The sequence below is a fragment of the Lithobates pipiens genome, unplaced genomic scaffold, assembly GCF_037356315.1.
Source record: "Lithobates pipiens isolate NorthernLeopardFrog02 unplaced genomic scaffold, aLitPip1_a1.2 Scaffold_27, whole genome shotgun sequence".
In the NCBI taxonomy this organism is placed as follows: domain Eukaryota; kingdom Metazoa; phylum Chordata; class Amphibia; order Anura; family Ranidae; genus Lithobates; species Lithobates pipiens.
This window is the reverse complement of record NW_027507788.1, coordinates 36,965,395-36,983,934: the sequence shown is the minus strand read 5'-3', so window position 1 is coordinate 36,983,934 and position 18,540 is coordinate 36,965,395. Positions and strand designations below refer to the sequence as shown.

The 18,540-nt window shown below is 46.0% G+C and overlaps 1 protein-coding gene across 1 annotated transcript in view; it reads right to left on the bottom strand.

Annotated features, from left to right (window-relative positions):
- LOC143933779 (cell adhesion molecule CEACAM1-like) overlaps window positions 1–18,540 on the bottom strand; it is a 538,186-nt gene that overhangs the window by 182,017 nt on the left and 337,629 nt on the right. The gene's annotated exons all lie outside the window — the stretch shown is intronic.

Genomic DNA, 18,540 nt, shown 5'->3' with positions numbered 1-18,540 from the left:
AGGATGAAACAAGTTGGGGGTTTGTCCTGAATAATTCGAGCTAAGGCTGCTTTTACCTGCTAAACAGTAGAGCCAGGCTAGGTGTGTGTTGGCTGGGCTATCTCTGTAGCACGCTTTGAGTCTGGATAAACCTTTTCCCAGCTTACACTCTCACTACTACAGTGGAATCCAACTCATCAGATCTTTTCAGCCTGAGCGGAGATCCCTAATCATTTATCATGGGTCATAAGGGTAGATTTGTAACCACTGATTTTGGGGGCATTGTAAAATGCAAGCTCAACGACCATAAAAGTTAAGCCTTTGCGTTTTTATATATACCACAATGCATAGTTGAAAGTTAAAAAACTGCCTTATCCTAGTAAACTGAGAAAGAAATGTGCTTATGCAATAAGGTGGTGAGGCTTCTTGCCAACACAGGGAACTTTGCTTTGATGTTTGCTACCACAATATTGAGTTAGAATATATCTAATAATGTTTTGGAATGGTGACAAAAATGTATTGTAATCTTGCAATCTACTTTATTGTGGATTTCACTATAAGAGAGGGTTGATTGGAAAGTTATAATTTAATTACCCTTTAAAAAATGTGCTTTGGAGCTGTTTTTGCTATTATATGGTTGATTTGAAGTATAATAAGTTATAAAAAACATGACACAAACATATTCATTAATTACAGATACAAATAATAAAAACAAATGATTTGGGATCATAAATTATGGAAACCAACGTATTGTCATGGCATTGACACTGTCTGGTGTTGTCACACATGTTTAACATATTTTGTTTAAGCAGTAAGCTTTAGAATCAGAGGGGAGGGGAATGCCACAAATTGTGTTGTAGGAATTTATTAAGATTCAAATTTTAAAACCCTGTAAAGTAAATATATATATTTTTTTTTTTTACAGAGTAGATGGAGTCTATTGATGTCTATTTCTCCTTTGAAGAGATTTTACCATACTTACTGACCCAATGATCTGATCTTCCCATTTTATTTTCACTTGTAAGAGGACCTCTGATTGGCTGTGTGTTGGCACCAAGAGGTGCAAGTCCCCATGCCGCTTCTTCTTTGATAGAACAGCCTAACTGCCTCTACCTCCATCATATTGCGCCCATCTCCTTGCCAGAGGCTTTCCCATAATGTCCTCGGTCATTAGCCTTTATATTCAATGAAAAGAATGTCCACACAAAAATATAAGTTCCACACTTTACTGTTGTTCTGTAGAAGTTGACATTGACACATCTCATCACATACTATCCAGGGTCACGTGACATTAATTTGTCAATCACATTCAGTGCATCAATCATCATTCACACCGCAGCAATCATTATATGAAAGCAGCACGCCATACACAGCACTCTTAAGCCATCTTTTTTGCACTCTTTCCAAGGGTCATTAGTACACACTCAGAGGGTTCTGACTTGCCATGGGCTCTATATAGGCTCTATGTATCCAGTTTACGACTCCCTGCTTGTCATTCCAGAGACAGGATCACTGCAGCTATACCTCCAGCTTCAGTACCCTTCTCCAAAGTACTCACTTATCCATGTCCTTATAGACTTTGCTGTGTGCACTGGTCCAAATCATTTGGTGGAAGGGGATTATGGTGTGGGGTTGTTTTCCAGGGGCTGGGCTTGGCCCCTTCGTTCCAGTGAAGGGAAGTCTGAAGGCATCTGTATACCCAGACATTTTGGACAATTTCATGCTTCCAACTTTGTGGGAACAGTTTGGGGATGGTCCCTTCCTGTTCCAACATGACTGCACACCAGTGCACAAATCAAGGTCCATAAAGACACGGATGAGCGATTTTGCACAGAGTCCTGACCTTAACCCAATAGAAAACCTTTGGGATGAATTAGAGAGGAGACTGCGAGCCAGGCCTTCTCTGCAGCATCAGTGCCTGACCTTACAAATGTGATGTCAAACATTCCCATAGACACACTCCTTGTGGACGGCCTTCCCAGAAGAATTGAAGCTGTTATAGCTGCAAAGTGTGGGCCAACTCAATATTGAACTCTGTGGATTAAGTCTGGGATGCTATTAAAGTTCATGTGTGTGTAGAAGCAGGTCCTACAACACTTTTAAAAATATAGTGTATAGGTTTTTATAAAATGTTCTAGTTGTTATCATTCTGCTTTGTTCTTTGTTTTTTTTTTGTTTTTTTGTTTTTTTGTTTTTTTAAAGAAATGCACAACCTTCTTTTTATGGAAACGAAGGCAGTATGGTGCTCAAATCATCAAACCTTGATTGTGGTATGTATACCACTTGAGTGTTGTCATAGTGATATTAACCACTTTCCGACTGGCTCACGCCGATATATGTCAGAAAAGTGGCACATTCCCGCAAAACAATGTATGGGTAAGTTGTTCTGTTTAAGAGCCACCGGAGCCCCGCACCCGTTGCACGGTGGGGGACCTGATGCATGTGGCTGCTGGAGGCGATAGCAGGCACAAGAGCCAGAATGGGGATCTGTTTGTGTAAACACACAAATCCCTGTTCTGTCAGGGGAGAGGAGACAGATTGTTTTCTCCTAGTAAGTAGGAACAGCGATTTGTCTCCTCCCCCAGTCAGTCCCATCCCCTCCCAGTAAGAAACACTAACTAGGGAACACATTTAACCCGCCCCTTAGTGTTAACTCCTTCCCTACCAGTGTAATTTACACAGTAATCAGTGCATTTATATAGCACTGATCACTGTATAAATGTCAATGATCCCAAAAAGTGTCAAAAGTGTCCAATCTCTCCGCTGCAATGTCGCAGTGCTGCTAAAAATCGTAGATCATTGCCATTACTAGTAAAAAAGTAAATAATAATAATAATAAAAATGCCATAAATCTTTCCCATAGTTTGTAGAAGTTTGTATAACTTTTGAGTAAACCAATCAATATAACATTATTGTGATTTGTTTTTACCAAAAATATGTAGAATATATATTGGCCTAAACTGTTGAAGAAATTAGTTTTTTAAAAACATTTTTGGGGATATTTATTATAGCAAAAAGTACAAAAAAGGTGATCAAATACCATCAAAAGAAAGCTCTATTTGTGGGGGAAAATGATATATTGTTTGTAAAAAAAATGGATTGGTCATTAAGCAGGAAAATCTTCCAGTCTGTAAGTGGTTAAGTAAAAACTGCACTTTCACAAAAAAAAAAAACAATATAAGGGATTTTATGATTTAACATTCTGTAAAATTAGCTTTTTTATTTCAATCTTCACCATTGTCATATTGTATAATTGAAATTATATTGTTTTCTTGCAGTACTTCAACCTGGAGCTGTGTTGCATACAGTTAGTGTACAAAATGTCTCAGTTGCTCTATTCTGGAACCTCCAGCACTGTAAAATCCTGCTAGTCCTCCTTGTTTATGGTGGTTGGGCAGTTATGTTTGCCATAATTAACCCTGTCAGAACTACACTTGTAGATTACATTATTAGTTTTATGTGTAGGCACTGTCTGTAAGATCTACCAGCAAGGAGGCAATCTAAAAAGGGACACAAGGTGCATTAGAAGGAGCACCCTTATATAGCCACTTGTCAGCTGAAACCAGGTGGAGCTGATCACTAAAGCCCGCTGGCTTCTGGGAGACACCTGCTTGTGGACACTGGAAGTGTAGCAATCAGCCCAGAACACCACAGTGCCACCAGCAGGAAAACTCTGTCCTAACAAGGGAGCTGGTAGAGCAGACAGCCAGGTGGTAGAGCAAAGACCAAGGAAGAAAAACAGAGGGCCCAAAGTAGAGGAGAGAGTCGGAATGTAGAACAGATGGCCAGGAAGTTGAGAAGTGGGGAACAGATAATGAGGAGGCGGAGCATAGAGCTCAGACATAGAGTAGTAGGATTAAAGAGCAGAAGCTAAGTGGTAGAACTGAGTGTAAAAGGTAAAGGAAAGGGCAATAAGATGGAGAACAGGGTCTAGAGGTAGAGCAGAAGACCACAAGGTAGAGTAAAAAGCCATGAATTAAAGAAAAGGGGGGTAAAAGGTCAGGAGTTAGAGCAAAAGGAATAGAGAGGGAGCAGAAGACCATGAGATAGAGTAAAGATGAGTAGATGGAGCAGAGACAAGGAGGTAGAGCAGGGGGCAGCAGCTAGAGAAAAGGGTAAGGGGAAGAACAGAGCCAGGAGTTGGAATAGAGGGCCAGAAGGTAGAGCTGAAGGCTAGGAGGTAGAGCTAAGAACTAGTGGAGTAGAGGGAAAGGAAAATTAACAGACAGCCAAAAGTTGGAGAAGAGGGCTAGGAGGTAAAGCAGAAGTCCAGGAGGTAGGGAAGAGGGCTAGAAGGTGGAGCAGAGGGCAAGGGTGAGAGCAGAGAGTCAAAGGTGAACAGATGGAACAAAGACTAGAAGGTCAAGCAGAAGGGCAGGAGGTAAATAAGAGAGCAGCAAGTGAAGTAGATAGCCTAGAGGTGGAGAAGAAGCCTAAGAGGTGGTGCAGAAGGCCATGAGGTAAGACCTTTTTTCTTACCTGAGCCCATTCGTTCCAGTGCCATACACGAGCCCAGCTCTCATCTCATTGGACAGATTGATAGTCAGATTGCTGTCAATCAAATCCATGACATGAGAGCGGGGGTGGGGCCGAGTCCCACTGTCTGTGTCAATGGACGCAGCAGCAGGACTCGGGGACCATGCCCGCCCGGGTGCCCACAAGGAAAGCGGCTTTCCATGGGGGTACCAGATGAAGGGGAGGAGCCAGGAGTGCCTCTGGGGCACACAGAAGATGAGGATCGGGGCTGGTCTTTACAAAACCCTTGCACAGAGCAGGTAAGTATAGACATGTTTGTTATTTTCATTTTAAAAAATCGGAACCTTTACAATCACTTTAAGGGAAGTGTAGAGGGGATCATGTAAAACCGAGGGCAAGGAGGTGGAGTAGAAAGCTAGGAGGTGGAGATAAAGGACATGAGGTGTTGCAGAGGGCCAGGAGGAGGAGCAGAAGGTTAGGAAGTAGAGCAGTTTGATTTTGTGGCATATAAGAAAAGTACTCATCTGTTTGTGAAGTGTTTTTTAACTTTTAATCTCCACTTTATGGAATCAAACGTACTTACCACTATGGTCTTGAACTCAGCATACATGGATATTCCAGGAACAAATTAGCATGTTCTTTTATCAACATGTAAATGTAAAATGCTCAAAAAAAAGGGAAAGATGCTTCTCATAGTATAATAGGTTTATTGTAAAAAAAACTAAAAAACAAGGCTAAAACAACAAAGAACACTCAAATAACATAAGTGCATCCAATATTTGGATAATTGCATGCATATACAGAATTTTAACAAGCTAATATAAGATAACAGCCATAATCCCAGGTCTTCAATGTGTTGCTCAGTTTCAGAACTGTACTAACATGTCCAAGCCTTGATGGATGTTTTTCGTTACCTGGACATAACCCAGGACTTCTGAGGTAATACTGCACACATGCTATTTTCTGTTGATGGTCGCCACCATTGCGCAGCAATCCTTCTGGGCCCTTGTTGAGTTAGCTGAAGACACTGAACCTCTACATCACAAGGACTCCTCCACTTTCTTCTTTTCCCCCAACTTAAAGGAATCTGTGCACAACATCAGCACACTTAAAGGGGAACTCCATTCAGAGTTTATGTATTTCATTACTTGTAACTTGTTTTATAATTGTGCCACAAAGTTTGTTGGACCCGTGGCAACAGGATTTGAAGGAGGAAGTCTGAGATAAAAGGTCATCCTCTTCCTATTTATACCTAGGGTCATAGGTTCTTTCAGGACCTACTGGTTGTAACGATATCACGTAGGGGACAGGAAATGTTGTAACTAGTTGCCATGTTGTTTGGAACGCAGCTATGAAAGCTTGGCTAACCTTAACATTACAGAAGAATCTGAACTCCCTCCTCCCTAGTCTTAGAAATCCAAAGCTTTTAAAATTTCACAAGGAAAGAAAGGTTATCTCAGCAGAGGAAGCAGAACCAGGCTAGGTCAGTAAACAAGGCTTATGTTGCCTGGCAGGGTATTCAGGCCTGTCATAAAACTGTCACCTTCTCCATTCAGAGAACCAACAGATACCTGTCGTAAATACCTCAAACCACATAGAGTGCAGACAGATTAGTAAAGTTCTGAAACTTCAGCATATTTCATAACTTCCAAAGTAATAATAGCACAGCCATAATATGGACATATTTAGTTTCCTCAGATAATTTCTAACATTTCAAGTCCAGACACCCCTATGTCTGTTCATATGGGAAGCCACTGGGACCCCTTACTCCTCCTAGGTAACCCTGAAATGGGAAACCTGTCATGTGTGTACTTGTTTTGAAGCAAATATCATGCTGATCACTAAAATGAAAATGAAAAGAATCCGCAGTCTATAAACAGTAGAGAGGCAGAGATATGAATATGTATCACAAAGTGTACCTGGGACAGAATCATGAGTGTAGACACCTCCCAGCAACCAACCCCTAAACAAGATGACCAGACGATTGGTCACTGGTCGCTGTCAACACCCCCTTTGATTTGACAGAAAAGAGGAGAGGCCAAGGCAATGGTCAGTTCTCCTTTTACCATCCAAGCAGGAACATCTGCCAAGTTTGAGAACCGATTACCGTTGCTCATTGATCGAACTCTGATCAACCCTCGGACATTAATTGCAAGTATTCTTCCTTCCCAATTCTACCTTATTTCTTTGTGGCTGTATATTGTCTTTATTTTTTGAAACATCCTTTTTCTGTAAATGTTTTATTCGCACCAACCTTGACCTTTTCATAATAAACCCTTATGTTGAAAAGTGTTAACCTTGTCTTTAAAGCTCTTGATGCAAACTATAAACGAACCTGTCTCTTAAAGGCGTGCTACTGTGGTAGACTAAGGCCGCGTACACACGGGCGGATTGTCTGCCCAACTAAGTTCGTCAGACAATCCGACAGACAGTCCGTCCAACATTTGAATGAACGGACTTGACCACACACGATGAACAGACAGTCCGCTGAAAGCTTGCGCGATGACGTGTACAGCACGTACGACGGGACTAGAAAAACGACGTCCAATACACTGCAATGCAACCTTCGGCCGTGTAAATCCTTTCTGAGCATGCGCCATACTTAGTCCGTCCAACTTGCCTACACACGAGCGGACTGTCCGCTGAAACCAAGTTTGGACGGACGAAACCAAGTTTGGACGGACAAAATTACGGAAATTCCGAAAGACTTAATCCGCCAGACTGTCCGCTGAAAAAGTCCACTGAAGCCCCCACACGAGCGGATTGTCCGCTGAAACACGGTTCAGCGGACTAAGTTGGGCAGACAATCCGCCCGTGTGTACGCGGCCTAAGGCTACTGAGCAGACCTGTCTGTGGTGGCAGTCTGTGTTGCAGGTGCTTATTCTAAAATCATAATTGGTATTGCTAAAATTACGAGTCCCCCGGCTCTGTCTTTTAACCACTTAAGGACCACCGCATGGCAATGTACGTCAGCGCAATGGCACCGACAGGCACAAGCACGTACATGTACGTGCCTGCATTCCAGCTGGTGGGGGGTCCGATCGGGCCCCCTCCCGCTGGATCAGGCGGTCCGTTTCGCTGCAGGAGCGATCCGGGATGAGGAGATGGGCGTTGGTTTCTGGCCATCCCCTCTCGATCGCTCCTGGCGAATGAGAAGCTTCCCCCGCTGTGTATAGTAAACACAGGCAGGGAGGAAGTGATGTCATTCTCCTCGGGACGGTCTTTTTGACCGGACTACGAGGAGAAAACTGAAAGTAAGTGTGCACCAACACTACACTGACATGTAGGCACACATAGGCACACAAACCCCCCCCCCCCCCCCCGATCACCCCCCGATCCCCTCCCCCTCCCAGTCACAGTGTCACTGATTGCAGTGATCATTTATTTTCTGATCACTACATTTAGTGTCAGTTGTGACAGTAAAAACTGTCAGGGCAGTTAGTGTTAGGTCCAGGGTAGCCCCCTACCCCCCAATCAAGGTTTAGTCCCCTGATTGCCCCTAGAGTTAATCCTTTCACCCCCTTTCGCCAGTGTCACTAAGCGATCGTTTTTCTGATCGCTGCATTAGTGTTACTGGTGCCGCTAAGTAGCTAGTTATTTTTTTAGGCTCACTGCCAGGTTTTTATAGCGCTAGGTACCCCGATATACTACCCAATAACGGTTTTAACCCCCTGATTGCCCCTAGTTAACCCTTTCACCCCCTTTTGCCAGTATCACTAAGCGATCGTTTTTCTGATCGCTGCATTAGTGTCACTGGTGCCGTTAGGTAGCTAGTTATTTTTTCAGGTTCACCGCCAGGTTTTTATAGCGCTAGGTACCCCGATATACTACCCAATAATGGTTTTAACCCCCTGATTGCCCCTAGTTAGCCCTTTCACCCCCTTTTGCCAGTGTCACTAAGCGATCATTTTTCTGATCGCTGCATTAGTGTCACTGGTGCCGCTAAGTAGCTAGTTATTTTTTTAGGTTCACCGCCAGGTTTTTATAGCGCTAGGTACCCCCATATACTACCCAATAATGGTTTTAACCACCTGATTGCCCCTAGTTAACCCTTTCACCAGCAATCACTGTATAAGTGTTATGGGTGACTCTGGTTAGCCAGTTAGTTATTTAGGTTCCCCATCAGGTTTTTATATAGCGCCAGGGACCCCATATACTACCTAATAAAAATTTGAACCCCCTGATTGCCCCTAGTTAACCCTTTCACCAGTGATCACCGTATAAGTGTTACAGGTGACTCTGGTTAGTTAGTTTGCTTTTTATAGCATCAGGGCATTTATTACCCAATAAAGGTTTAACCCCCTGATCACCCGACGGGTGATATCAATTAGGTTTTAGGGTCAGGGTCTGCGGCACCCCAGGCAGCGCTAGGTTAGTGCCAGTACCGCTAACACCCATGCGCAAAGCATAAACCTCCCGTAGTGGTATAGAATCTGAACAGATCAATATCTGATCTGATCAGATCTATACTAGCGTCCCCAGCAGTTTAGGGTTCCAAAAAAACGCATTGTTAGCGGGATCAGCCGAGATACTTGTTGGCACCTGCGTTTTGCCCCTCCGCCCAGCCCACCCAAGTGCAGTATCGATCAATCACTGTCACTTACAAAACACTAAACACACATAACTGCAGCATTCGCAGAGTCAGGCCTGATCCCTGCGATCGCTAACAGTTTTTTTTGGTAGCGTTTTATATTTAAATCCTGAAGGCAGTGCTTGGTTTTCAGGGTCCTGTATGTGGCTAGGCTCCCAAAAAGTCCCCCACATGTGGTATCCCCGTACTCGGGAGAAGCAGCAGAATTTATTTTGGGGTGTAATTTCACTTATGCCCATAGCATGTGTGAGCAATATATCATTTAGTGACAACTTTGTGCAAAAAAAAAAATTGTAATATTCCTGCAACTTGTGGCAAAATATAAAATATTTCATGGACTCAACATGCCTCTCAGTAAATAGCTTGGGGTGTCTACTTTCCAAAATGGGGTCATTTGGGGGGGTTTTGTGTTATTTTGGCATTTTATGGCCTTCGAAACTGTGATAGGTAGTGAGGAGTGAAAATCAAAAATTTGCACCCTTAGAAATCCTGAAGGCAGTGATTGGTTTTCGGGGTGCCGTACGAGGCTAGACTCCCAAAAAGTTCCACATATGTGGTATCCCCGTACACAGGAGAAGCAGCAGAATATATTTTGGGGTGCAATTCCACATATACCTATGGCATGTGTGAGCAATATATCATTTAGTGACAACTTTTTGTAAACTTTTTTTTTTTGTGTCATTATTCAATTGCTTGGGAGAAAAAAAAAAAATATTCAATGGGCTCCACATGCCCCTCAGCAATTTCCTTGGGGTGTCTACTTTCCAAAATGGGGTCATTTGGAGGGGGTTTGTACTGCCCTGCCATTTTAGCACCTCAAGAAATGAGATAGGCAGTCATAAATTAAAAGCTGTGTAAATTCCAGAAAATGTACTCTAGTTTGTAGACGATATAACTTTTGCGCAAACCAATAAATATACGCTTATTGACATTTTTTTTACTAAAGACATGTGGCTGAATAAATTTTGCCCTAAATGTATGACTAAAATTGAGTTTATTCGATTTTTCGTATAACAAAAATTAGAAAATATATTTTTTTCTCAAAATTTTCGGTCTTTTTCCATTTATATCGCAAAAAATAAAAATCGCATAGGCAATCAAATACCATCAAAAGAAAGCTCTATTTGTGTGAAGAAAAGGAAGCAAATTTCGTTTGGGTACAACATTGCATGACCGCGCAATTACCAGTTAAAGAAGTGCAGTGCGAAATTGTAAAAAGACCTCTGGTCCTTAGGCTGACAATTGGTCCGGGGCTGAAGTGGTTAAAATGGGGGGGGGGTGGCAGTTAAAGGGTTAATTGTGTAATTAGCCCAGTGACAATCGCTTTCAGGCTGCCCGCACCTAGATTGTGGTCCGGCAAGCTGGAAAATCGTTGTGCAGGGTGCAGCTGAGTGTGGCATTGTTACACAAGTGACAGCGTGGTGTGAGGTTGGCAGGTCCTTCGTCGCTAGTTAGCGAGGAGGGCAGGGATCTGACACCCACGTTCGTCACACTGGTTACTACTGTTTGACTTATTGTGATTTTATTTGCATATTTACCAAGAGTAATAGTTTAACACTGAAAGATATCTGCCTAAGATATTCTTAGCCCTTGTACACACGGTCAGACATTCCGATGGACAATGTCCGACAGGACCATGTTGTCGGATAATCCGACAGTGTGTGGGCTCCATCGGACTGTTTCCGTCTGAGTATCCGACGGACCAAGTTTTCCAGCTGGGCTATAAAATTTTCCGACAATATGATCCGATCAGACTTTGCCCGATCATGTGTAGAGAATTTTGATCGGACAAAGTGCCACGCATGCTCAGATCAAATTCCTAGACCAAAGCTATTGGCTACTAGCCTGAACGTAGTCCCGTCCTAATGAAATAACGTCAACACGTTAAGTACGATCGGATTTTCTGACAACTTTATCCGACTGTGTGTATGCAACAGTTTCGGACAAAATCCGTCAGACAAAATCCGATGGATTTGGTTGTCGGAATGTCCGACCGTGTGTACAAGGGCGTATTCTTATCTGCTTCAAGAACCTTAAAGGGGTTGTAAAGTCTAAACATTTGTTACCTTAATGAATTCCTTGCATTAAAACCACCCCCCATCAGTACAGACCCCCCTCAAGACAAACCACCCCCCATCAGTACAGACCCCCCTCAAGACAAAACACCCCCAAACCACAAACCAAAACGGGCCATGATGTTAGTTATCTGTACGGCGCCCATCTGTGAGTAAATCAGTGCTGGCTGCAGCAGCCTCTGATGGCACCGCTGCACCCAGTAAGAGACTTGGGGCTATGGGCCCCAGATACAGGGGAAATAGCCACCCCCTAGTGAAGCCACTGTTTATGGGTCTCGCTGACTTTGCTGGGACATGGAGAGCCAGTGGCTTCCAGTGCTGTCAATCACAGTCAGTGACGATGGAGCGGGGGGGAGCACGCTGAGTCCCTCTGTGTGTGTCAATGGATACAGCAGAGGGACTTGGGTGCGAGCATGCATGAGTGCCCCCATGAGAAGCGGCTTCCCGTAAGAGCGCCAGTGGGGGGACCTGAAAAGATGAGGTTTCATGATTCCATTGCACAGAGTGGGTAAGTATTGACATTGTTTTTATTTTTATTTTTTTTATAAATTACCTTTACAACCCCTTTAAGTAAAATACTTGTTTACTTTGCTACAGTCTGGTGTCTGTGTAATTGCATTATCACTTTGATATAAGTCTGAACTAGTGATGGACGAACTTCCGATGGGACGTTTCGTGAACGCGGACCTGCGAACGCGGCCGATAGTTTGCGAACCGTAACGTTCGCGGCGGGCCCCATTGGCTTCAATGGGAGGCGAACTTTGCAAACCTACAGGTCAAATTTGCAGCCACAAAATAATTAATAGCTGTGCAAACATAGTCCCACCACATGGCCAATGACATAACACATGTATGAGGTGAATCTGGGATCGACAACTACATGCATTCTTTTTTTATATGTGAAATTGTTGTGACAATTCAGGACTGTGGAGCGCATGAAGGCAATGGAGGAGAGGGAAGGTCAGGGTAGGCAAAGAAGAGGGTGAAGGAGATGATCACCAGCAGCGTGACATACAGCAATGACACCTGCACCGTGATAGAGTCAGCTGACACCAGCACCGTGATAGAGAGCACTGACATCAGCAGCTTGACATAAAGCACTAACACCAGCACCGTGACATACAGCACTGACAGCAGCACCATGATAGAGAGCACTGACATCAGCAGCGAGACATACAGCAATGACACCTGCACCGTGATAGAGTGATCTGACAACAGCACCGTGATACAGAGCACTGACATCAGCAGCGTGACATAAAGCACTAACACCAGCACCGCGACATACAGCACTGACAGCAGCACCGTGATAGAGAGCACTGAAATCAGCAGCGTCACATACAGCAATGACACCTGCACCGTGATAGAGTGATCTGACACCAGCACCGTGATAGAGAGCACTGACATAAGCAGCGTGACATAAAGCACTAACACCAGCACCGTGATATACAGCACTGACAGCAGCACCGAAATAGAGAGCACTGACATCAGCAGCGTGACATAAAGCAATGACACCTGCACCGTGATAGAGTGATCTGACAACAGCACCGTGATAGAGAGCACTGACATCAGCAGCGTGACATAAAGCACTAACACCAGCACCGTGATATACAGCACTGACAGCAGCACTGTGATAGAGAGCACTGACATCAGCAGCGTGGCATATAGCAATGACACCTGCACCGTGATAGAGTGATCTGACAACAGCATCGTGATAGAGAGCACTGACATCAGCAGCGTGACATAAAGCACTAACACCAGCACCGCGACATACAGCACTGACAGCAGCACCGTGATAGAGAGCACTGAAATCAGCAGCGTCACATACAGCAATGACACCTGCACCGTGATAGAGTGATCTGACAACAGCACCGTGATAGAGAGCACTGACATCAGCAGCGTGACATAAAGCACTAACACCAGCACCGTGATATACAGCACTGACAGCAGCACTGTGATAGAGAGCACTGACATCAGCAGCGTGGCATATAGCAATGACACCTGCACCGTGATAGAGTGATCTGACAACAGCATCGTGATAGAGAGCACTGACATCAGCAGCGTGACATAAAGCACTAACACCAGCACCGTGGCATACAGCACTGACAGCAGCACCATGATAGAGAGCACTGACATCAGCAGCGTGACATAAAGCACTCACACCAGCACCATGATATACAGCACTGACACCAGCACCGTGATATACAGCATTGACACCTGCACCGTAAGGATGGATACAGCAGAGGGACTTGGGTGCGAGCATGCATGAGTGCCCCCATGAGAAGCGGCTTCCCGTAAGAGCGCCAGTGGGGGGACCTGAAAAGATGAGGTTTCATGATTCCACTGCACAGAGTGGGTAAGTATTGACATTGTTTTTATTTTTATTTTTTTTATAAATTACCTTTACAACCCCTTTAAGTAAAATACTTGTTTACTTTGCTACAGTCTGGTGTCTGTGTAATTGCATTATCACTTTGATATAAGTCTGAACTAGTGATGGACGAACTTCCGATGGGACGTTTCGTGAACGCGGACCGCGAACGCGGACCGCGAACGCGGCCGATAGTTTGCGAACCGTAACGTTCGCGGCGGGCCCCATTGACTTCAATGGGAGGCGAACTTTGCAAACCTACAGGTCAAATTTGCAGCCACAAAATAATTAATAGCTGTGCAAACATAGTCCCACCACATGGCCAATGTCATAACACATGTATGAGGTGAATCTGGGATCGACAACTACATGCATTCTTTTTTTATATGTGAAATTGTTGTGACAATTCAGGACTGTGGAGCGCATGAAGGCAATGGAGGAGAGGGAAGGTCAGGGTAGGCAAAGAAGAGGGTGAAGGAGATGATCACCAGCAGCGTGACATACAGCAATGACACCTGCACCGTGATAGAGTCAGCTGACACCAGCACCGTGATAGAGAGCACTGACATCAGCAGCGTGACATAAAGCACTAACACCAGCACCGTGATATACAGCACTGACAGCAGCACCGTGATAGAGAGCACTGACATTAGCAGCGTGACATACAGCAATGACACCTGCACCGTGATAGAGTGGTCTGACAACAGCACCGTGATAGAGAGCACTGACATCAGCAGCTTGACATAAAGCACTAACACCAGCACCGTGACATACAGCACTGACAGCAGCACCATGATAGAGAGCACTGACATCAGCAGCGAGACATACAGCAATGACACCTGCACCGTGATAGAGTGATCTGACAACAGCACCGTGATACAGAGCACTGACATCAGCAGCGTGACATAAAGCACTAACACCAGCACCGCGACATACAGCACTGACAGCAGCACCGTGATAGAGAGCACTGAAATCAGCAGCGTCACATACAGCAATGACACCTGCACCGTGATAGAGTGATCTGACACCAGCACCGTGATAGAGAGCACTGACATAAGCAGCGTGACATAAAGCACTAACACCAGCACCGTGATATACAGCACTGACAGCAGCACCGTGATAGAGAGCACTGACATCAGCAGCGTGACATATAGCAATGACACCTGCACCGTGATAGAGTGATCTGACAACAGCACCGTGATAGAGAGCACTGACATCAGCAGCGTGACATAAAGCACTAACACCAGCACCGTGGCATACAGCACTGACAGCAGCACCATGATAGAGAGCACTGACATCAGCAGCGTGACATAAAGCACTCACACCAGCACCATGATATACAGCACTGACACCAGCACCGTGATATACAGCATTGACACCTGCACCGTAAGCAGCCCCAGGAGGAAGTCAGCATAGCACAGGGATGGTGGGAGCCCCTCATAATGAGCATAGCACAGGGATGGTGGGAGCCCCTCATAATGAGCATAGCACAGGGATGGTGGGAGCCCCTCATAATATGCACAGCAGAGGTACAGCCCCAGGAGGAAGTCAGCACAGCACAGGGATGGTGGGAGCCCCTCATAATAAGCAGCCCCAGTAGAAATATGACACCGCTCAACCTCTTCAAAGAAGAGGGTTAGGGCATATAGTACGGTGTGCTTTTTTGGACAAGGAAGTGAGCCAAATGAAGAAAGAAGGTCTGTGTGCTCGATTAAAAAAATTGTTTATAGACATATACATGGTCTACTGGTCACATGTGTTGAATTCCTCCGAGATCTATGCCTCATTCATTTTTAGAAATGTGAGGTAGTTAACACTGTCGTGAGCTAGGCGAGTACGCTTATCGGTCACGATCCCCCCTGCTGCGCTGAACGTCCTTTCGGACAGGACACTGGACGAGGGGCAAGCCAACAGTTTGATTGCAAATTGGGCAAGCTCTGGCCAGAGGTCAAGCCTGCCCACCCAGTAGTCCAGGGCTTCATCACTCCTCAGAGCGTCCACATCGGCCGTTAACCCGATGTAGTCGGACACCTGGCGATCTAGGCGTTCCCTGATGCTGGATCCGGATGACACCTGTCGAATGACCTCATATCCGAAGTCACCAACACATCTTCAAACCGGCCTCTTCTTGCAGGCGCTGTTGGATTGGTACCCGCAACTCCTTCTCTGGGAGTGGGAATTGCTCCTCTGCCAGCGCACGCAAAAGCAGAATGCAGCATTTCTCGAAGCAAGGCCTGGAAGTGCTCCATTCTGACAGCCCTCTGTGACGGACGCACAACAACAGGGATCCCAGAAAGGTTTAAAGCATGCTCTTCTTGCTCCTCCTCATCCGCCCCGGCACCATCCTCCTCTGACTCCTCTTCAGACTCCTGTTGTTGACTTGTCTCAGATAGAGTAGCCCCCCCTGGGAATTCATCCAGCATTGCGACCTCCTCATCTTCCCGCTCCTGCTCCTCCACAGCTTGATCAATGACACGACGCAATGCACGCTCCATAAAGAAGGCATAAGGTACCATGTCACTGATGGCGCCATGGCTGCGACTGACCAGTTTGGTGATCTCCTCAAATGGCCGCAGAAGTCTGCATGCGTCGCGCATGAGCAGCCACTGGCACGGTGAAAAAAAACCCAGCTCCCCAGAACCTGTTCTGCCGCAGAGTTCATACAGGTAGACGTTAACTGCACGTTTCTGCTGGAGCAGCCTATCAAGCATATAGAAGGTTGAGTTCCATCACGTCGGGCAATCGCAAATAAGACGTCTGACCAGCAGATTGTGTTGCCGCTGGATGTCAGCAAGGCGAGCCATGGCCGTGTAAGATCTTCTGAAATGGGCCGAGATTTTCCTTGCCTGCCGCAAGTATTTGACAAGGAATCGCTGCACGACCAAGTTTAAGACGTGTGCCATGCATGGCACGTGCATCATTTTTCCCTGTTTCAATGCGCTAAGCAGATTGGCACCGTTGTCACACACCACTTTACCAACTGTCAAATTGAGCGGTGTTAGCCACTGATCTGCCTGTGAACGCAAAGCTGAAAGGAGTGCCGGGCCAGTGTGGCTCTTGGCTTCCAGGCACAACAGACGCAGCACGGCATGACAACGTCTCACCTGGCATGTCGAATAGGTTCTGGGGAGCTTGGGCGGCGCAGCGGAAGAGACGCTAGCAGCGGAAAAAGAGGAGTCAGATGAGGAGGAGAGGGAGGAGGATGGAGTAGGAGGAGGAGGAGGAGAAGAAGAGCCAGGCCTGCATGCAATCCGTGGCGGTAAAACCAAATCTACACGGGTGCCACGGGTTACATGCTTGACGGCCGTCAGAAGGTTCACCCAGTGGGCAGTAAAAGTGATATACCTTCCCTGCCCGTGTTTGCTAGACCACGTGTCTGTGGTCAGATGTATCTTGGCACCGACACTGTGTGCCAGAGATACATTCACTTGCCGCTGAACATGGCCATATAGCTCTGGGATGCCCTTCTCTGAGAAATACTTCCTTCCTGGGACCTTCCATTGTGGTGTTCCAATGGCCACAAATTTGCGAAAGGCCTCCGAGTCCATCAGTTTATATGGCAGTAGTTGGCGGGCTATCAGTTCTGACAAGCCAGCCATCAACCGTTGGGCAAGAGGGTTATCCGGCGTCATCATTTTTTTACGCTCGAACATTAGGCCCATGGAAGCCTGCCTTTTTGCAGAAAAACATGAGCTTGGCGTGATGGAAGGTGGAATGGAGGACAATTGTGAGGAGAGAAGGAGAAGGAGAAGTAGAAGACGAGGCTGGACGGTGAGAGCCTGGAGTGTGGCTTTGTGTGTTCTGTTGCTCCCACTGGGCTCGGTGATGGCTGCTCATGTGCCTTCTTAAGGTGGTCGTCCCTAGGTGAGTGTTGGGCTTACCGCGACTAATGCGTTGACTGCAAAGATTGCAGGTGGCAACGCTATTGTCAGCAGCAGACACGTTATAAAAAGCCCACACTGCGGAGCCATGTGCCGTTGTCCTGGGAGCGCCAGATGTGACCGTACATGGTCGATGACTCGCTCCTGATACATTTGCAGTCTGCTTTGTCCCTCAAGTGCAATGTAAGTTATTCCTGCTTCTCCTCCCTATCTGCTGGTCCATATCTCCCTCTGAACTTCCCTCCTCTTCCTCTCTTGTGGGCACCCACATGACATCACTAGACACGTCATTATCGACGTCACCTTCCCCACCGCTATAAGTAGAGATCTCGGAGTAGGCAGCAACACCGGGGACCAACCTCCTCCTTGGGCTGATCTGGGTACTGTCATCAGACTGCTGAGTAGCGGTTGTTGCTACCTCCTCTTCCTGATCCAATACCAAGAGTGGCTGCGCATCAGAAATGTCTTGATATGGATCGGAAAATAATTCCTGTGACTCAAGCGAAAGGTATGTGGTAGTGGTGGTGGTGGTGTTGTTGGTGGTAGTGTCTTTGGGGGTGCACATAGCAGAGAGTGAAGAAGATGGTGCAGATCGAGAGGATGAGGAGGGTGCAGAAGAGTAAGGCTGAGTGAGCCACTCAACCAAGTCTGGTGCGTCCTTTAAATGAATTGAACTCACCTTCTGCAACTTCCCACTTTGGCTCAAGCCTGTTGCTCCTGCCCTACCCCTACCACCCCTGCGGGAAGGGCCTGCCTCTTCCTCTGCCTGTCATTTTTTAAATGACCCTGTGACAAAACTAAGTCCCTATACTGATGAAGGACTGCTGCAATATAGGGCAGCGGTCAGCAGTAGTGCACCTCCACCCTATGTATTGTGGACCTATACCAGTCCTTATGGAATAGCAGACTGTACCTCACTCAACCCTATGTACTGTAGCACCCTAGACCTTACCAGTCCTTATAAGAACATTTGTGGAACAAGTAGGTTGTGAATGATTAGCAGACTGTACGTCAGTCCCTATACTGATGAAGGACTGCTGCAGTATAGGGCAGCGGTCAGCAGTAGTGCACCTCAACCCTATGTATTGTGGACCTATACCAGTCCTTAAGGAATAGCAGACTGTACCTCACTCAACCCTATGTACTCTAGCACCCTAGACCTTACCAGTC